Raw genomic sequence first — 15,668 nt, forward strand, 5'->3', positions numbered from 1 at the left:
CCTGCAGTCATTTTCTTTAGATGATGTCATCTCTTCAGCTACAAGTAATACAGAAATCAGACTGGCCATGAGGAAGTCTAATGTTCGATGTTCCACTACAGACACCATCATTTTAACCACAACAGGACTTTTAGTGCTATCCTACCAGGAAAACTTTCTGATTAGCTTTTCCATTGTGATAGCAGACAGCGTTATCTGCTTTACAGCAAGGGCATTCTTCAGCAAGCAGGACTGTCACTAAATGTGATTCTGTGGTTTTCATGGAAGTTGCGCAGTTGCCTCTCTTGCTCTTTGCAAGTATTCTTTTTCCTCCTTCCCTCTTGAGTGAAAAAAGAAATCTGATCTTCACAGATGGAAAATTAAGTATTGCCAGGATGGTCAATATACCCAACAGCCATTCAAACTGGCCTGATAAATGAAAGCATTTAAATAGTTGCAACCAAAATAAGCAACAGAAGGTGGGAAAAGAAATGCATAATTATTCCAGCTAGTGGGGTACTGTTTGTTATACCAACTGGAGCATCACATAGTACACAGAACACAGATTACTACTAGCAATAACAATATTTTTGCATGCTTTAATATCTGCTTACTAAATCACAGGTACATGTGGTATACCAAATCAGAAAGAGTATAAATTAGCCTACTTTCTGCCATGAAAGTGTCAGCATTGTCAATCAGTTGTTCAAACCTCACGGGCAAGACGACTGCTCAGAAACATAAAATGGCCAGTCTAATCACGACAATGTGATTGATTTAAATTTACTCCACTGCCTACATGACATATACATGCTTGCTGGGTGTACATGCTAGAAATACTAGAGATGAGGTAAACAAGTTTATATAAAATTAATAATCACCTTTCTTTCTCATATGGTCACACTGACCTCCAAGGGTCAAATTGCTAAACCAAGTAGCAAAGAATTGGCCACAAAGTAGTGGAGAAAGGTCTTTGTGGCTGTCCTTTCTTTCCCCTTCACTAAGTGACTTTTCAGGGACTTTCCTGCATGTTAAGCATCTTTTTTGCATTGCTTAATATTGTTATTAATAATTCATATTTTTGTCTTTCTCCTCTCACTCTGACAACTTTTATTTTTAATCAATGGGCATGTGTCAAATTGCTTTGTTATTTATTTATAATGTAAGCTGACAAAAGAATGGGATATGTGGTATAAAGCTGAGAGCGTTCCTTTCCTATGGTTGATATCCTCAGTAATAACTGTGTGTCTAATCAGTATGGTCTAAAAACTAATTTTGCCACAAATAATGGAGGACATATTTAGCAAAACTGTACAACTGTACAACTGCATGTCTCTACTCTGTCTCCATATTCATGTACTGAAATAAAAGACAAATGTAGTTTTATTTGTATGCATGCACACTTTCTTTGGAAAAGAAAAGAAGTAGAGCTCACAAAGGTGTTTCTAGCAATGTACCAAATGCTTATACACTTATTCAGACAGATATATTGCTCAGATCAATGTGTACTGGTCCCCCAATATATCAACAATTTTCATGAGCTGTTTATGGCAGAAATCAGTACTACCGTTTCCAGATAACAAAAAACACACAGAATCACTAACTTGCCTGACTAGAGAAGTCACCAGCACAAAGCATGCTTCAAACAGTAGCCCACCTTGCCATAAAGCTAGAAAAACAACCAAACATTTCCTCACTGAACATATGAAAAGCAAGCTGTTGATTACAACTGGCTTCTGTATTGCATGCTTGCGATTTGAGTCTTAAAAGTTATTTTATGCACACACATTTTACCTTGACTGCTACTTGAAAGCTCATCTAGTTACTCTCTAGAATTCTTATTTTCACAAATAGCTGCAGCTGAATTGAATTCAGTGTTGTGACTGTCTTGGTGTGTCCCGAGGCAGAAGAAAACCCTGTCTGGACTGTAGGAATGGTTTGGTGGTGCTCAGGACTGTATTCAGCAGCAATGTTTGCATGGGTAGTGTCATACAGCATATAGTCATTGTAAAATAAAGGACTGGGGAAGGCAAAGGATTAGTCACACTTTTTTTGGATGTAAAGGATCCTGTGCCACGCAACTCCTAATTCAAAGGAGGGCACAGACTGAGGTTGTCTCCTTAGACTCCTTCTGCCTGAAAAGCTCCTGCTTCCCATTTTCCTATAGTTACCACCACCATGCATGTTGAACACTCAGTGAGAACCCTGTTTGAACTTTTTTATTTCAAAGTGTAGTGAGATGGTTGGTGCAATACACTAACATCCCTTCATATCACATGCCAAGCACAACGTATTATCAGCGGATGCTAGGTCCAGCAGAGTTATCTGTTACAGCTCTGAAAGCCGAGCAAGTGACACAGCACAGCAAAAATCTCAAAGCAACCATATGGGCTGGCCAGTGTATTTGAGAAGGTACGTCAAAGAAAGCAAGGTAGAGGATTATGTTGTTAGAGCTGTGGTTTGAGGGAGAGAAGAATTGACTTTGATTTTTAGAATAAACTGCCATAGTCTACATACACACATTTGATTTTATTTTCAAGTTAGCTGGTGTTTCAGTCTGTTTTAATTAATCCGCCATGGAAGGGAGAATAAAAATTGAAGCATTTTCTTTGATGTTATCCTAGCCTTAATGCTTTCTTTCAGTGCTTTCTTCACCACACACATCATGCTGAGAATAAGCATGGCATTCAGAATGATGATTCTCCCTCCTGATTCACGACTCGGGGATACAAAGAATGCAAATGCCTATTTCTTACGAGTAAAGACCTGTTGGTAGCCAGATCTCTCCATCTTCAGCCTCCTTTTGATACAGTTATTGGGGAACCCAGAATTCATCATGACGCTAACAGAAGTGGACAGTTGACATATTTCTGCCACTAACATCACTAGGAAGTGAATTCCACTTCTACAAAAAAAGAGACCTTTCAGATTCTTAGTGACAGAGAAAATAGCGGCCGTTTAACATACTGCCACGTACAGCATCTAGATGACTTCAGAATTGGAAAGCATGGCCCAGGGAGAGGGACTGAAGCAGTCCAAACCTCGTGACACAGCTGAGGAATTAATCCAAGAAACCAGCCTGAGATTTCTGACCTCAGAAGGCTAGACAGTGTTCTCCTCACATACCTTCCTCTCCCAGGAGAGCCTCACAGAATTAGCTTTATATTTCTATTTGTGTTACAAGCTAGGAATGGCATAGGCAAGAGCAAAGGATTCTTGTCTAGTTTGCTTCACAAGTTTATGGATTTTAAAAGGCCAGAGACAAAACCCACTGGATGCACAGACAAGCTGTGCTGCAAGACAATTGAAAACACAGCAATTCTGAAATGAGGACAGTGTGCTGGAAAGCGCTAGCTCTCCCTGGGTAAGAAATAATGCCCATTTCTGTCCATTGTCTTCCCAAACCTGATTCAAGAATCCAAAAGTGAAGGTGGGTGAGTTATTTGGTTGTTGGGGTGTTTATTTGTTTTGTTTTGTTCATTTTCCTACATGTGAACCTGCTTTTATTTAGGGGTGAGATTTTCACAATATTCAATACTGATATAATTCACCTCAAGTGCATGGTACACCCCACATTGACTCCAGCAGACATAAAATAAAGCCATTGCTGACTTTTGAAAAGCTTACATTAAAAACAAACAGAAATCTAAAATAATCATTTAGTGACAGCGTATACGTGATGTTTATAGGTGGTCCTGTCTTTTCTCACCATATATTTTTCAATTCCTACCAAAGGAAGCTTCTCTTTCTTTTTTCTTTTATAACATGCTTGACTACAGATGCAGTTTCATACCGAAATGATATAAAAGGTACAAAGATACAAAGAAGACTAATTGGAGAAAGCCACAGGTATTAGAGTTAAGTGTTCAACATATACTTGTACATACACATCTATGCAATTACAATCTGCCAGTATCATTATGTAAATACAGTTTACAATGTTTATGTTTTTTGTTCAGTCTAAAATCTACTAGAAGTGAAGAAAGGCAGGCTTGCCCTAGCGGACAAGTGACACTACCTAGGATTACTGCTTTGACAGGTTGGCTCTTGGGATGAGGGAGTCAAAACAACTGCATCATCTGAAGCATCACACATCCTTGCAAGAACAAAAATGAGTTTGAATTATAAACAGATGTGCGTGCTTCCAAGGACTACGGATCTTCTGACTTCGAGAGGAAAAGGTCAGGGCATCTGGTTTTTCTTCCTCAATTGCCACTTCATTTGGTGTGTGGCTTACTTTATTTCTCTGTGCCTATTTCCAAATTCCTGAATAGGAAATGCCAGTTGTACACAACACAAACACCGTGAAGTGTTGTGGTGTATTTTGATGAAGGTCTTTTGAGATCTCCTGAAGAGGCATGCTATCAGGGGATTAAGTATTGATCACAAAACAATTTGAGGATTTCATGTAAAAAATAATGGTATTATTACTGATGTAAAACCAAAGAAAGCTTATCTTTTTATGTAGTCACTTCCAAAGTATTTACTTCTACTCTACAAGCCTGCCTTATGCACTTATGTGTATTCTGAAATCAAGTACACTAAGAGGCAAGTCTTCTGATCATATATACACCATGAGCCAAATTTAATCCTGCCTCATACAGTGGGTAGATACTTTGACCTTCAAGAAGTGTCAATCAAGACAGAATTTATCTCAGTACCTTTCTCTGCCAAAGTTTTCCACAATCTTGCTCATGTGTTTTATAGTAATACTTTCTTTTTCCCTGTTCATTAACTATTAAAATAAAATATTCACATGACAGATTTTTGCCTCAGTTTTCCCACAGCAATCATATTTCCTCACCCAAGAGGATGTCAGGAAGCTTCATTAATTGTTTCTGAAACATTTACAACTTTTCATGGAAAAAGGTAAAGCATCCGTCTCCTAAAGGAGAAAAATAATTTCCAAATGGATGAAGCATCTCAGCTCCCCTCTGCAGCGCACATGTATTTTTATTCTTCTCTCAGAGAGAAAGAATATGAGACACAGATGTTATAATCAGTTTGTCAAGTTCACACCTATTATCTAAAGAACAGAACTTATGTCTTTTCCCCTTCAGTTGCAGTCTTTAACCTCAAAGCAATGCTTCATGGTTAAAATACCTCTGGATCTGGTGACAGACCAGAGGGTATCTGAATTGAACAAATCATCCCACAAGCAACAGCAGCAGCGACGCTTGGCTTTCTTTGGATTTGGTTTTACTTTCTCCCCCTCTCCCAGCCACAATATCCCCAGCTATGACTGCCCTCTCCCACTTCTCCCTCCCATGCTCTTTCGTGCTTCCCTCTGGCTAACACTCACAGCCCCTCCAACTCCCTCCTCCATCCCTAGCAGCAGGGCACCCAGGACATGCTGAAGGGCACAAGTGTTAGCTCCCAGGCCAGTTTGGGTGAGCTGACTGGTCCTCCTGGCAGGACAACTATTGTGTGCATCCCGAGTGCATACTGTTACCCAGAGCTGTCGCAGTCCACAGTGGTTACCCCATGTGAAACAGAAGCCCGCTTACAAAGAAATTACCTCCTGGCTGCAGCTCACTTGAGCTAATCTTATGTAAGAGTTGCTTTCGTTTATTTAAAAACAAGAAAAAAAATCATTTAAAAACTGAAGGAATGGAAATTTAAAAAAAAAAAAAAAAAAAAAAAAAAAGAACTGTAAAATTTCTAAAAGAAAAAAAAAGCCAAAGATAAAAGCATCAGTAGTTGATGCAAACAGGTGAACATGCTAAAAAAAAAAAAAGGAAAACAAGAAGAAAAAAAGACCCTGAACTTCAAAACATATCACCAGGGATACCACAAGGGATGGTTGCCACTAATTTAAAGATTGTATTGTCCCTTACTAGAGGGTGCATTTATTTTCTTTCTTTCTAGGTATCAGTACAGTAGCTGTATTTTCACACCAGGTTAAACTATTGCTATCAAAATGATAGGTTAGGAATGAGCTCCACAGGTATGCACTGAAAAAGTTCTTTGCTGCAAACCGAAAAACAGGGACTGGTGCTCAGAAGAGATTAGGGATATCTCAGGAGCAGAAAAGGGAAAAAAAACAACATCAGAAAGCTACGTCTTCACAACAGGAAGCCGTGGGAGGCTCGGGGTGGATACTAAGCCACTGTTTGCTGAGGACTTGAATTAATGTATTATGGCTCTATAACGATCAATTCCAATGGACATATCCAGACCAAGATCCTCTAAAGGAATGATCAGCACTGGCTTACAGACTTGAAAGCAAAAAGGCATCATATGAATAGTATTCTGTCTTCATGCGTCACATAGGCACTTTACATCCTGCCTCCTACAGGCAAACCAGACAAGTCCTATGTAAAATAAAGATCTACTGGGTTTCACTTGTTCTGCCTGAGCTTTCCTCATCTGATTCCAGCCCTGCAGTCTCCCACCACAGTACAGACTCCCTGCACAGCAGCGTTTCAGCTTTTCACCCACCCTGTGGTCCTTTGTGCCAGGCACAGCTGGGCAGCTTGTTCTCCTGTCTGCTAAGCACGTTGCTTACATCCCTCGCCCAGAGCAGGGTGGAAGCCATGGCCCTGTACTGCAGTTTTCCAATGCCCCATATTGAAATTCCTTGCAGAAGCAGGACACACTCTATCAGTAGAACATTCTGGCTCCTCAGCTGCCATGGGGCTGTCACATGCTGTCTCCTTGGCTATCCTGGATCATGACCTAAATCATGTACATTCTTCTAACCCTTCTACAAAGTGACCCCAATGCATAGGTCTCATGTGCTGAGCCTGAAAGCAAACAGTACATTTGGGGAACCTTGGATTTATTTCAAAATAGATGAAGTCCTTTTCCAAAAGAAACAGGAACATTAAAGCCTTTGTAATGGAAACAGTGAGACATGGGCTTCAGACTGATCAAGCTGAAGCAATCTTCAAGGCAATCTTTTGTCACAAATGAGCAATATTTTCACTCCCCACCCCTTAGCAGACCCCTGTGATATATTTTATTTCCTTTGCAACTGGCATCAACTCATTTTCCAAAGTCAAATACATCTACCTTCCTTGTTTCTCTCTCTTGGGACTCTTTGAAAGAGAAGGAAAACATCAAGACTAGACTGTGTTGTGGGATTTAACATGTCAGGAGAGAAACAACAAAGAACACAATTATAGGAATGATACATAATACAAAATAAACTGGGAAAAGGGTGAGACAAAGAAAAAGCGCAGCTGAATCATCTGAGCTATAGCTGCAGAGATCCCTGCATAAATCCCCCCTATAATTTGCCCTATCACAATCACTTGGTTTAGGATTCTGCTGTACTCCATTTCACCACTGCCTATCACTCACACACATAAAACCAGTGCTGCTTTGAGCTACGCTACTCCTTGATCATAAAAAGCCTTCCTTCCCCCAAACCCATCTGCCTGCCAGCTCAAAAATCCCAGGTAAATCCACCACAAGGTATCACCTCCTCACAGCACTTAGAGCTGCAAGTTGTGCCCAATCACCATTTATCCATCTCACTTCGGGCACCATTTTGTGAAGACTGACTCACTCCACCATGTCCTTTACTTCTTAGAGTACTAGGTAATTTGTCCTTTGCAGTAGCATCCATTTTGTCTACCTGATTTCCTCTCTTCTTGGAATTTCATGAGGTCACATCGGTTCTATGTCACAGGAGAGTACACGAACTGGTACAAGGGGAAAAGTCACCATGGAAAGAATAAATGTCTTCATAAAAGGACACTATCACTGCCTGACATCTATTTACATTTCAGATGTCATCACACAAGGCTGTTGAAACTCAAGCAGTTTTGGACAGTAGCTCTCATTCTGTGTCACTGACATCTCCCTAATAGGGTGTGTTTGTGGCATTTCTCTGGGCTTCTTGCATCATTTGTACACCATTCTAAGTACAATCCTAAATGTAATCATTCTTCTGCTGTCCTTCAAAGCTCCTTTCTATCACTGGCCACCTTTCACATCCAGGGTTAAAGAAGCTCTCTCAAACTTCTGTTACCTTGAATTTTTCTGCTGCTTCATAGGAAAAGAATCGCATAGTAACTCAAGCAATGCTTTAAATATGCAGAAAAGAAGTAACACCTTTATAATGAAAAGGTGAGCCTTCTAGTGAGAGAGGTCACTTTCTAGTAGCAATGTGCAAAGAAATGCTAAAGCCTTATTATTACTCACAGCTATAGGGAGATCTCCTTCAGCTCAGTCGATGATTGTGTGGAACCAAAGGACCAGGACCACGAAGGCAATTTGTCTGAAAATAGGAAAAGGAGAGCAATCTTTTATTTAAGAGTATCATGTATTTGCAGTTGGCTGCAGTATTTTCTCCATCAAGGCTCCATCTTTAAAACAAATGCAGAAAAAAATCTTTCTTCTCTCTCAAATGCTCAGAAAGTTTTCCATCCAATTTATCTTTTTCATTTCAACTTTTCAAAATGTTTTATAGATCGCATGACTTGTTTTTCCAATTTTTATGAACTTTGTTCCAACCTGATGACTAATGGAAAAATCTTTTTATGGAAAAATTGTGAATGTGATGTACCAGATTCCATAACTCTTGGAAAAACTTTTGCATCAGATTATCTATAATACGCTCTCCTACCTGTATTCATTGCTTTTTAAAATGTGATTATGATTACTGTGAATTTGTTTTGTAATAAACTAAATACACACTTTCCTTGCAATCTAAAATTTAAAGACTTAAATGCTTGCAGTAATGACCGAGTTCGTTATTTGTTCCTTCCTAATTTCTCATGACTAGATAAAATGCTGATTAGTTATCCTCTTGGTTTCCTCTACCTTTACTTTTCCCTGAAATGAAAGACCCTGTTTCTCTAGTACTTAAATCAGAAGGCAAGAAGTTAAGGTCTCCATCTTTTCCTCCACCAGCACTGTAAGAATCATTTTGTCACCTTGTATGAATTGCTTGCTTCTGCAAGTATAACTCTTGTGATCTCTAGGGAAAGATAACATCACAAAGTCCACTAGTATCCCAAGATCAAATGTGTTTAAAGCACCCATGACAATGAAGTGCTCCCAGTGCTGCACTACGGCCCTTATTCGATAAGCACAGGCCACAGATTTCACTTGGACAGCTCAAGCTTAAAATCACAAAATTAGAGCCTAATGACTTTATTAATAATATTATTAATAATGAAGCATTTATATTCTCTGGCCATTTTCATTTCAAATCGGGATTTATGGTAACGTGAACAAAACCCCAAATAAATTGCATCTGAAATTATCAATAGTTCACAGAAGCCCAGCTCTGTCAAAATGTGAGGAACAAAAAAGGTGCAGCCATAGCTCCTTAACCACTTGAATGCTGGCTGTATTTTTTATGACAATCCTGCATTAAACCTGTAAGTTGGGAGATACAGGACTAGGAAGAAGTATCGGCAGTGGTGTGATTTTTCCTTCTTTACTGACGACCTACATGTGGTGTTTTGCTTGAGGCATTAAATACATCGCAGAAACATATTTGAGTTGCCTCAGTATCTAGTGTTTCAACAGTAATATACTTCTCCTTCCTTATCTTTTCCCAATACAGGGTTCACAATGGTCTGTAGAAGCATACATTCATTATTCCTCAGCTAGCATTCTGCTTTCCTTTTTTTTCTTTTCTTCCTTTTTTTTTTTTTTTTTTTTTTTTTTTGGTGGAAAACAGACCTACATAGAGTTGTGTAAATTACTTGGCTGGTCAACAACCACAACAGAACTCAACGCAGCTCTCTCCCTTTCAGCACTCTGCTTTATCCATAAAGCTTACCTTGTTCTTAGCAATAGATTGCTTCTTTCAGCATACAAATGCTGTCCCTGCATCATCTACCACAAAAACAATTTTTAAATGTATGCATTTGAACTCTTTGAGTCCACCTTCTCACTGTTTCTCCTCTTTTTTTTTTTTTTTTTCTTTTTTTTTCCTGACAAGATTTCTTTGCATTGCAGAATCTGAATAGGGAGCTGCACCTGTTAGCTCTGTGATACCTCAGGGCTCTCTAGTCAACCATCTGCTTCTCAAAAACTGTGTTATCTCTTGGGCAAATGAGAAGACAGTAAAGTTTGTTTTATCACCTTAATGCTGGACGTGATCATTTATACTGTACTATAATGTACAAGGCCAGTCAGAAGTTTTACTAAGGAAGAAAATTCCAGGTAAAAAGACAAAGAGGGGCAAGAAGAGGAGGGAGAGTCACAGGGATGAACCAAGAGGAAATGAATGGGAAAAGAACTAGCTTGCTTCCAACAAAAGTCAACTTGATATGCTCTACTTGGACCAAGTGACTTATTGCACATTTCTATAACGTGCTTCTATATAGTTGCAGAAATAAAAACAAATTGGTAAAAACTCGTCAGAATTTTTAAATAAAAAAGCTTGATCCAGCCATTTTAATGTGACTTCTTGTCTTGAATTACTGCCTGAAACTCATCTCTTTCGATTGAATGAAGTCTCAGAGCGCCACCCAGGCTCTGCCTGTTTTTTCCAGGAAGAGAAGACCAATGCCTGATTCATACTTCCATTATATCACAATTGTGCTTTTGTTTGGCATCCTCTCATCTCTTGCAAGTCACTTGCAGATGGTCTAGAAGCCACAGAACAAGCTGTACTTCCTTTTGATGTCAGCCATCACCATCTTGTGGAAGCCTTCCAGTTTACTACACACAAGGTACAATGATCACTCTCCACACATCTCTCTTCTGACTTTAAAAAACTTGTCATAGGATTCTGTACTTAGCTTTTCCTCAGCTATCAGGTTCCCATTATTATCAGGAATAAAGAAATAACTCGCACCGCTTTCATCTCACGAGGCACGCTAAGTTCACAGCACCCAATTCAGGAAAAGGAACCGGGGATTTTGTGGATTGCTCAGTGCCTCGTGCAGATTGGTGGTCCAAAGGAAATACTTTGGAGAATACTATAATGCTGTTATGTAAGTTGGTGTTATGCCATCCCTCTGGATTTTGCTGTCAACCCTGATCACCCTGTCTCAAATAGGATGTAAAAGAAACAAAAAGGGTTCAGAGAGTAGAAAGACTCATTAAAGCCCTCAAGAGCTTTCCATATGCAAAAAGTTTAGAAAGCTTCAAACTGACAGAGAAAATGAAAAAGACTGAACATAGGAGAAGTGATATAAATGTAGCTGCACAGAGAAAATAAAATAAATCTGACCTCCCAAGAAAAGAGGGGACAGTCATTAAAACTAAAAAGTGGAACATTAAAACCAATAAAAGGATTATTATTTTTTTATCCACATACTATATAATTAACTTCCAGGACTCTGCACCCAAGACAGCGGAAGGGCCAAGATTTTATGAGGGTTTGAAAAAGGACTAATTATTGCCATACTAACAATAATAAAAACATGAGAATAATATAATTGTAGAAATAATTATTAGCAGTAGTCAATAAACAGAATATCCGCAATTATGGTACAATAAGGAATGAGGACTGAAAACCAACCGTGTTTAAAGACAAAAGCAAACTTCAATTTGATACCTATTAAGGAGAAACTACCCTTGTGGGAAAGGTTAAATCACTTACTCTTTACTGGAAACTCGGCAATTTTTTTTTGAAGGACCTGATACTGGGTTCTGTGATGCTAATGGTATAGCTTTCCAGAGTGGTGTCTGAAATGCGTATTATGCTCCTCAGTCCAGTATTCAACTTAAATACCCCACACGACAGAGTTTGTACAACCAAAATCAGATCCTTGTAAAATCAAAGAACATTTCTGCTCTTCAGGGGTACGTGCTATTTTTATTTACTTGTGAAAAGTGAGATTATTTTGGCCATTTCTTTTAATGCACGTAATGAAGTGGGGGCAGAAAAGAAGAAGAATATTTTGTAGATATAACAAAAAAAATGCTAGTGATAGTGTTTCTTTATTCGTCAATTAAGACATGAAAAAGAATCAAATTTAAGGCAAAGCATTGTTAACCATCTACAGATCTCCATGCTCAAACAGACCTTTTTACTATTATAAAAAGAAGTTTACATGTGGGATAAACAAAAATCAGATTCTCATGAAGTTGTACCAGTTCACAGACAGCCAAATGAGGCTGCATTCTCATGGATTTCTGTCCACGCTGGGTCTCTGATGTATAATTTTGGTAAAATTGTGAGGTAGCCTCTCCCTCAGTGGGGTCATTAACAGAGCCTTTCGCCTTTAAAGAGCTGCCTAGTTCCACAAAACATGTGGAAGCCTTGGTATCTTGGAGACTTTTACTCATCAAACTTGGCTGAATGTGGCTAAATTAAAAAAAAATAATAATAAAATAAAATAACAGAATTGGAGACAGGTAACACTAACTGCATCCAGGAGCAAACAGAGTGGGTTCCCAGAAATCTCATTTCCTCGGGGAGACACGCCTAGGGAAGATGTACAGATGCAGGCAGCCTCTGAGACTTACTTAGAAAAACTTCTGTCCCTGCAGAATCTCCCCAAGCATTCCTCCAGTGAAATCAGCCTGTAGCAAAATGCAAGCACATAAGGGCATATGTTTCTGCCCCACACTCAGCTGCTGTGGAGATGTTTAAGGTAGAGGAAAAAGCTGGAACCCATTTAAACTAAATAAAATCAGGCCACATACTCTCTGCCAAAAGCTTGTTTTATTTCCTTGTACATCGGTATATCTTTGCTGACACAAAAGCATACACTACAACCTAGAAGACTATCTCCACTATTCCAACTTCTAGACGAAATAGAGCTGTGAAACCAAAATATCACTTCTTCAGAAACAGGAAAAAAAAAAAAAAAACAAAAAAACAAACAAACAAAAAAAAAAAACAACGAGCACTCCCATAAACAATGGTCAATCTAAAGCTGCAGAAGAAATATATGCAGTAACACACATTCTTACCTGCACAAGTCTGTAACATCAGCCTTTGAGGGTTTTTTTTACATCTACTCTGTAACGATGCATTTTTTGAAAATGCTTCTAGTGCTCAGGAATGCCAAGAATTTAGGAAGAGAGCCACAGCTTAAGAGAGCAATTATTTGCCAGTAAATACTCAATTTGCTTGTCCTGTGATTTTTCTTCTCCTAACTCGCCCTCTCCATAATCCGTCTCTTGCTGCGTCACGAGCACAAGAAGTCTTTTCTTCATAACATAACACTTCAGTTAGCTATTTTGTTAGCATTAATTAAGAATTCCCTCTACTGGTCATTTTCTATACTCTTACAAATAGCACCTTGAGCCCCGGACATTAGAAAGCAGTGAGTCAGTGTGTGGGATTCAGCCACCGTTTATAAACACCTTCAACCACATTCACCCAGTTTACAATATTCAGGACATCTCAGCTGAATTACTGCTTTGTGTCCAGTTTGTATTCAGATGGGGGCCATATGTTCCTTCATGTATTAGAGCAGAGCTCATTAGCACTGCTGCAGTCAAGCCACAGCAAACATATTTTTTTTTTTTCCTATCTTGCCTCCATTTTAACCTGATTAAAAACATTTTCTCCAGGGTAGATTTCTGGAAGAGAACTGCTCAAATCAAAAGTACTGCCAAAATGGATATGTGTAAATTTAAAATTACTTTTAAAATCAGTAGTTGCTTTTGCTGCAACAGAACTCGGTTGCTGTTTAGGATTAAACTACTTACTAAAAGCACTTTCTAAAAACACGGAAAAGCCTTCACAAAAATTGTTAAAGTAACCACAAGGGCTAAATATTCAGTGAGCAAAAAGACCTAGAAAAATTCAGTATTAGAGCTCTCTCTCAAGGATTTAGGCACATAACCTATTTTAAAGAGGGTATGCATCTGTGCAGGCAGCATCATACAACTAGATTAACACCTTGCAATAATGGGGAGAGTGGGTGTAGTTAGAAATCTGGATGTGCAAATTGTATTTCCTAAGAAATTTTGTGTAGGCAAGTTCCATTCTGCTCAATCAACAGTAGGCAGAGAAATACTATATTTGGCAAAAATTAATAAAATACAGAAGGAGTGACTTGAATCACCCACATTAATTGCTAAATGAAAATCCAGGTTTTGAAATACAAAACAGGAACACCCTTATAGGGAGTAGAATTAAAAAGTGACCCACCTGGGATTGAACGATATGAGAAGGAATGCATTTAAATCCATTTTAGGATACAAGCAGGTCATCTTTCAAAGTCAGTTTGGGTCTGGTTACTTATTACGTGTGTGAAAATTACATTGTGGGCCAAAGACTGAACATTAACATCACGTTGTGGACACTTTGGTGCATTTAGAAGTACGGCATGCATTTCGTATGATGCAGTGATAGGGCAGAAAAACAGATCTGTCACATTCACAGAATCACAAAATGCTTTGGGTTGGTAGGGACCTTAAAGCCCACCCAGTCCCAACCCCCTGCCATGGGCAAGGACACCTCCCACCAGCCCAGGTTGCCCAAAGCTCCATCCAGCCTGGCCTTGAGCACCTCCAGGGATGGGGCATCCACAGCTTCTCTGGGCAAAAAATTCGACTCAAACAGTAAAATGTATAATAAACAATAAACTGTGATAATAATTCCTCATATACAAATGTGCATTCTAAAATACCACATTCTGAGCACAAACAGAATCAGAGCTATCAAACATCCCTAATATAATGCACTCATTTTGTGTCTAAGCTATATATCAGCTGCTAAAAAGCAACAAGTGGGTAATGTGCTCAATCAATCCAGACATCTTTGGGATTCTTGTACGTCTATATCTCATATGCTCAAATTGATTATCGCATGTTAGAAATGATTTAATCTTCCTCCCCAAACCCACCTGTCCACCCGTAACAGAAAGAGATCTATAAAACCACCTCCTGCACGCAAGACACCATCCAAAAAAAGTGAAAGAATGATGAAACAAGTGACATGTGAAAGGTAAAAGAAGCAAACAAAAAAACTACAATTACATTGCTCTGTTATTCCCTAAACCTGATTTCCCTGTGAAAACATGACACAAAATACACCTGAAGGTCAATATACCTAGCATATAGGTGCCCTCAAAAAACAGGACAACTTCAAAATGCCCATTTAGGTCCTGTCACATCACCATGGACATAAGCAACACAGTTTTCATTGCTTTTAATAAGAGAGAGAAAGAACCTTGCAACTGAGACCGTGTTTTCAGAAAGGGTCAGTTCCTCCGTAAGTCCTTAAAAGCAGTGGACCTGCACTCCAAAGGGAAAGTCTTTGAAAATATACTCAACTTTGGATGAACGGAGTCACATCCTAATTGCATGCAAGATAAACTAATGGTTTTCCCCTAGGCTTTGACTTAAACTGACATAAACAAAGCAGTCCAGAATTAGATCTGACTATTGTCTAGTATATGTTATGTATAATTTAAAAAGAGAGCAGAGAAGAGATCAGTCTTAGGCGGTACTTTCAGGTCTTTTTTTTTTTTTTTCAGTATTTATATGAGAATCTGAAAATGAAACTTTAAATCAACTTTAAACAAAATGAAAGTACATTAAAGAAAATGAAAGTGACAAGCAGAATTCTGTTGTTAAGGCTTGCAAGCGAAAAAATAAACAGCACGAACAAAAATAAATTTGATTTTTACAAACAACTGTAAGCAACCAGACTACGTTGCAATATTCCACAATAAATAATTCTTTCTGAAAAAAGGGGGATAAGGGCTTCCTAATTTTTGTTGTCTTAAGGCACGTATTTTCACGTTAACACACTAATTTGTCTTTGCAGAGCCGAGCTTCTGAAAGAAGAGCTGACACACTTAATAGGAACA

At 38.7% G+C, this 15,668-nt stretch overlaps 1 protein-coding gene across 36 annotated transcripts in view; it reads right to left on the bottom strand.

The window, feature by feature from the left end:
- Window positions 1–15,668, bottom strand: part of ZBTB20 (zinc finger and BTB domain containing 20) — a 457,627-nt gene that overhangs the window by 280,343 nt on the left and 161,616 nt on the right. For 34 of the 36 annotated variants that reach the window (XR_014688574.1, XR_014688575.1, XR_014688576.1 and 31 more), the window contains one exon: window positions 8,131–8,206. The gene's annotated coding sequence lies outside the window, so the exon portion shown is untranslated. Of the gene's footprint in view, window positions 1–6,743; window positions 7,629–8,130; window positions 8,207–15,668 lie in introns of those variants that run through there. The other 2 variants (XR_014688581.1, XR_014688582.1) reach the window with 1 other exon arrangement.

Source organism: Aythya ferina (genome assembly GCF_964211825.1).
Source record: "Aythya ferina genome assembly, chromosome: 1".
NCBI classification, from domain to species: Eukaryota; Metazoa; Chordata; class Aves; order Anseriformes; family Anatidae; genus Aythya; species Aythya ferina.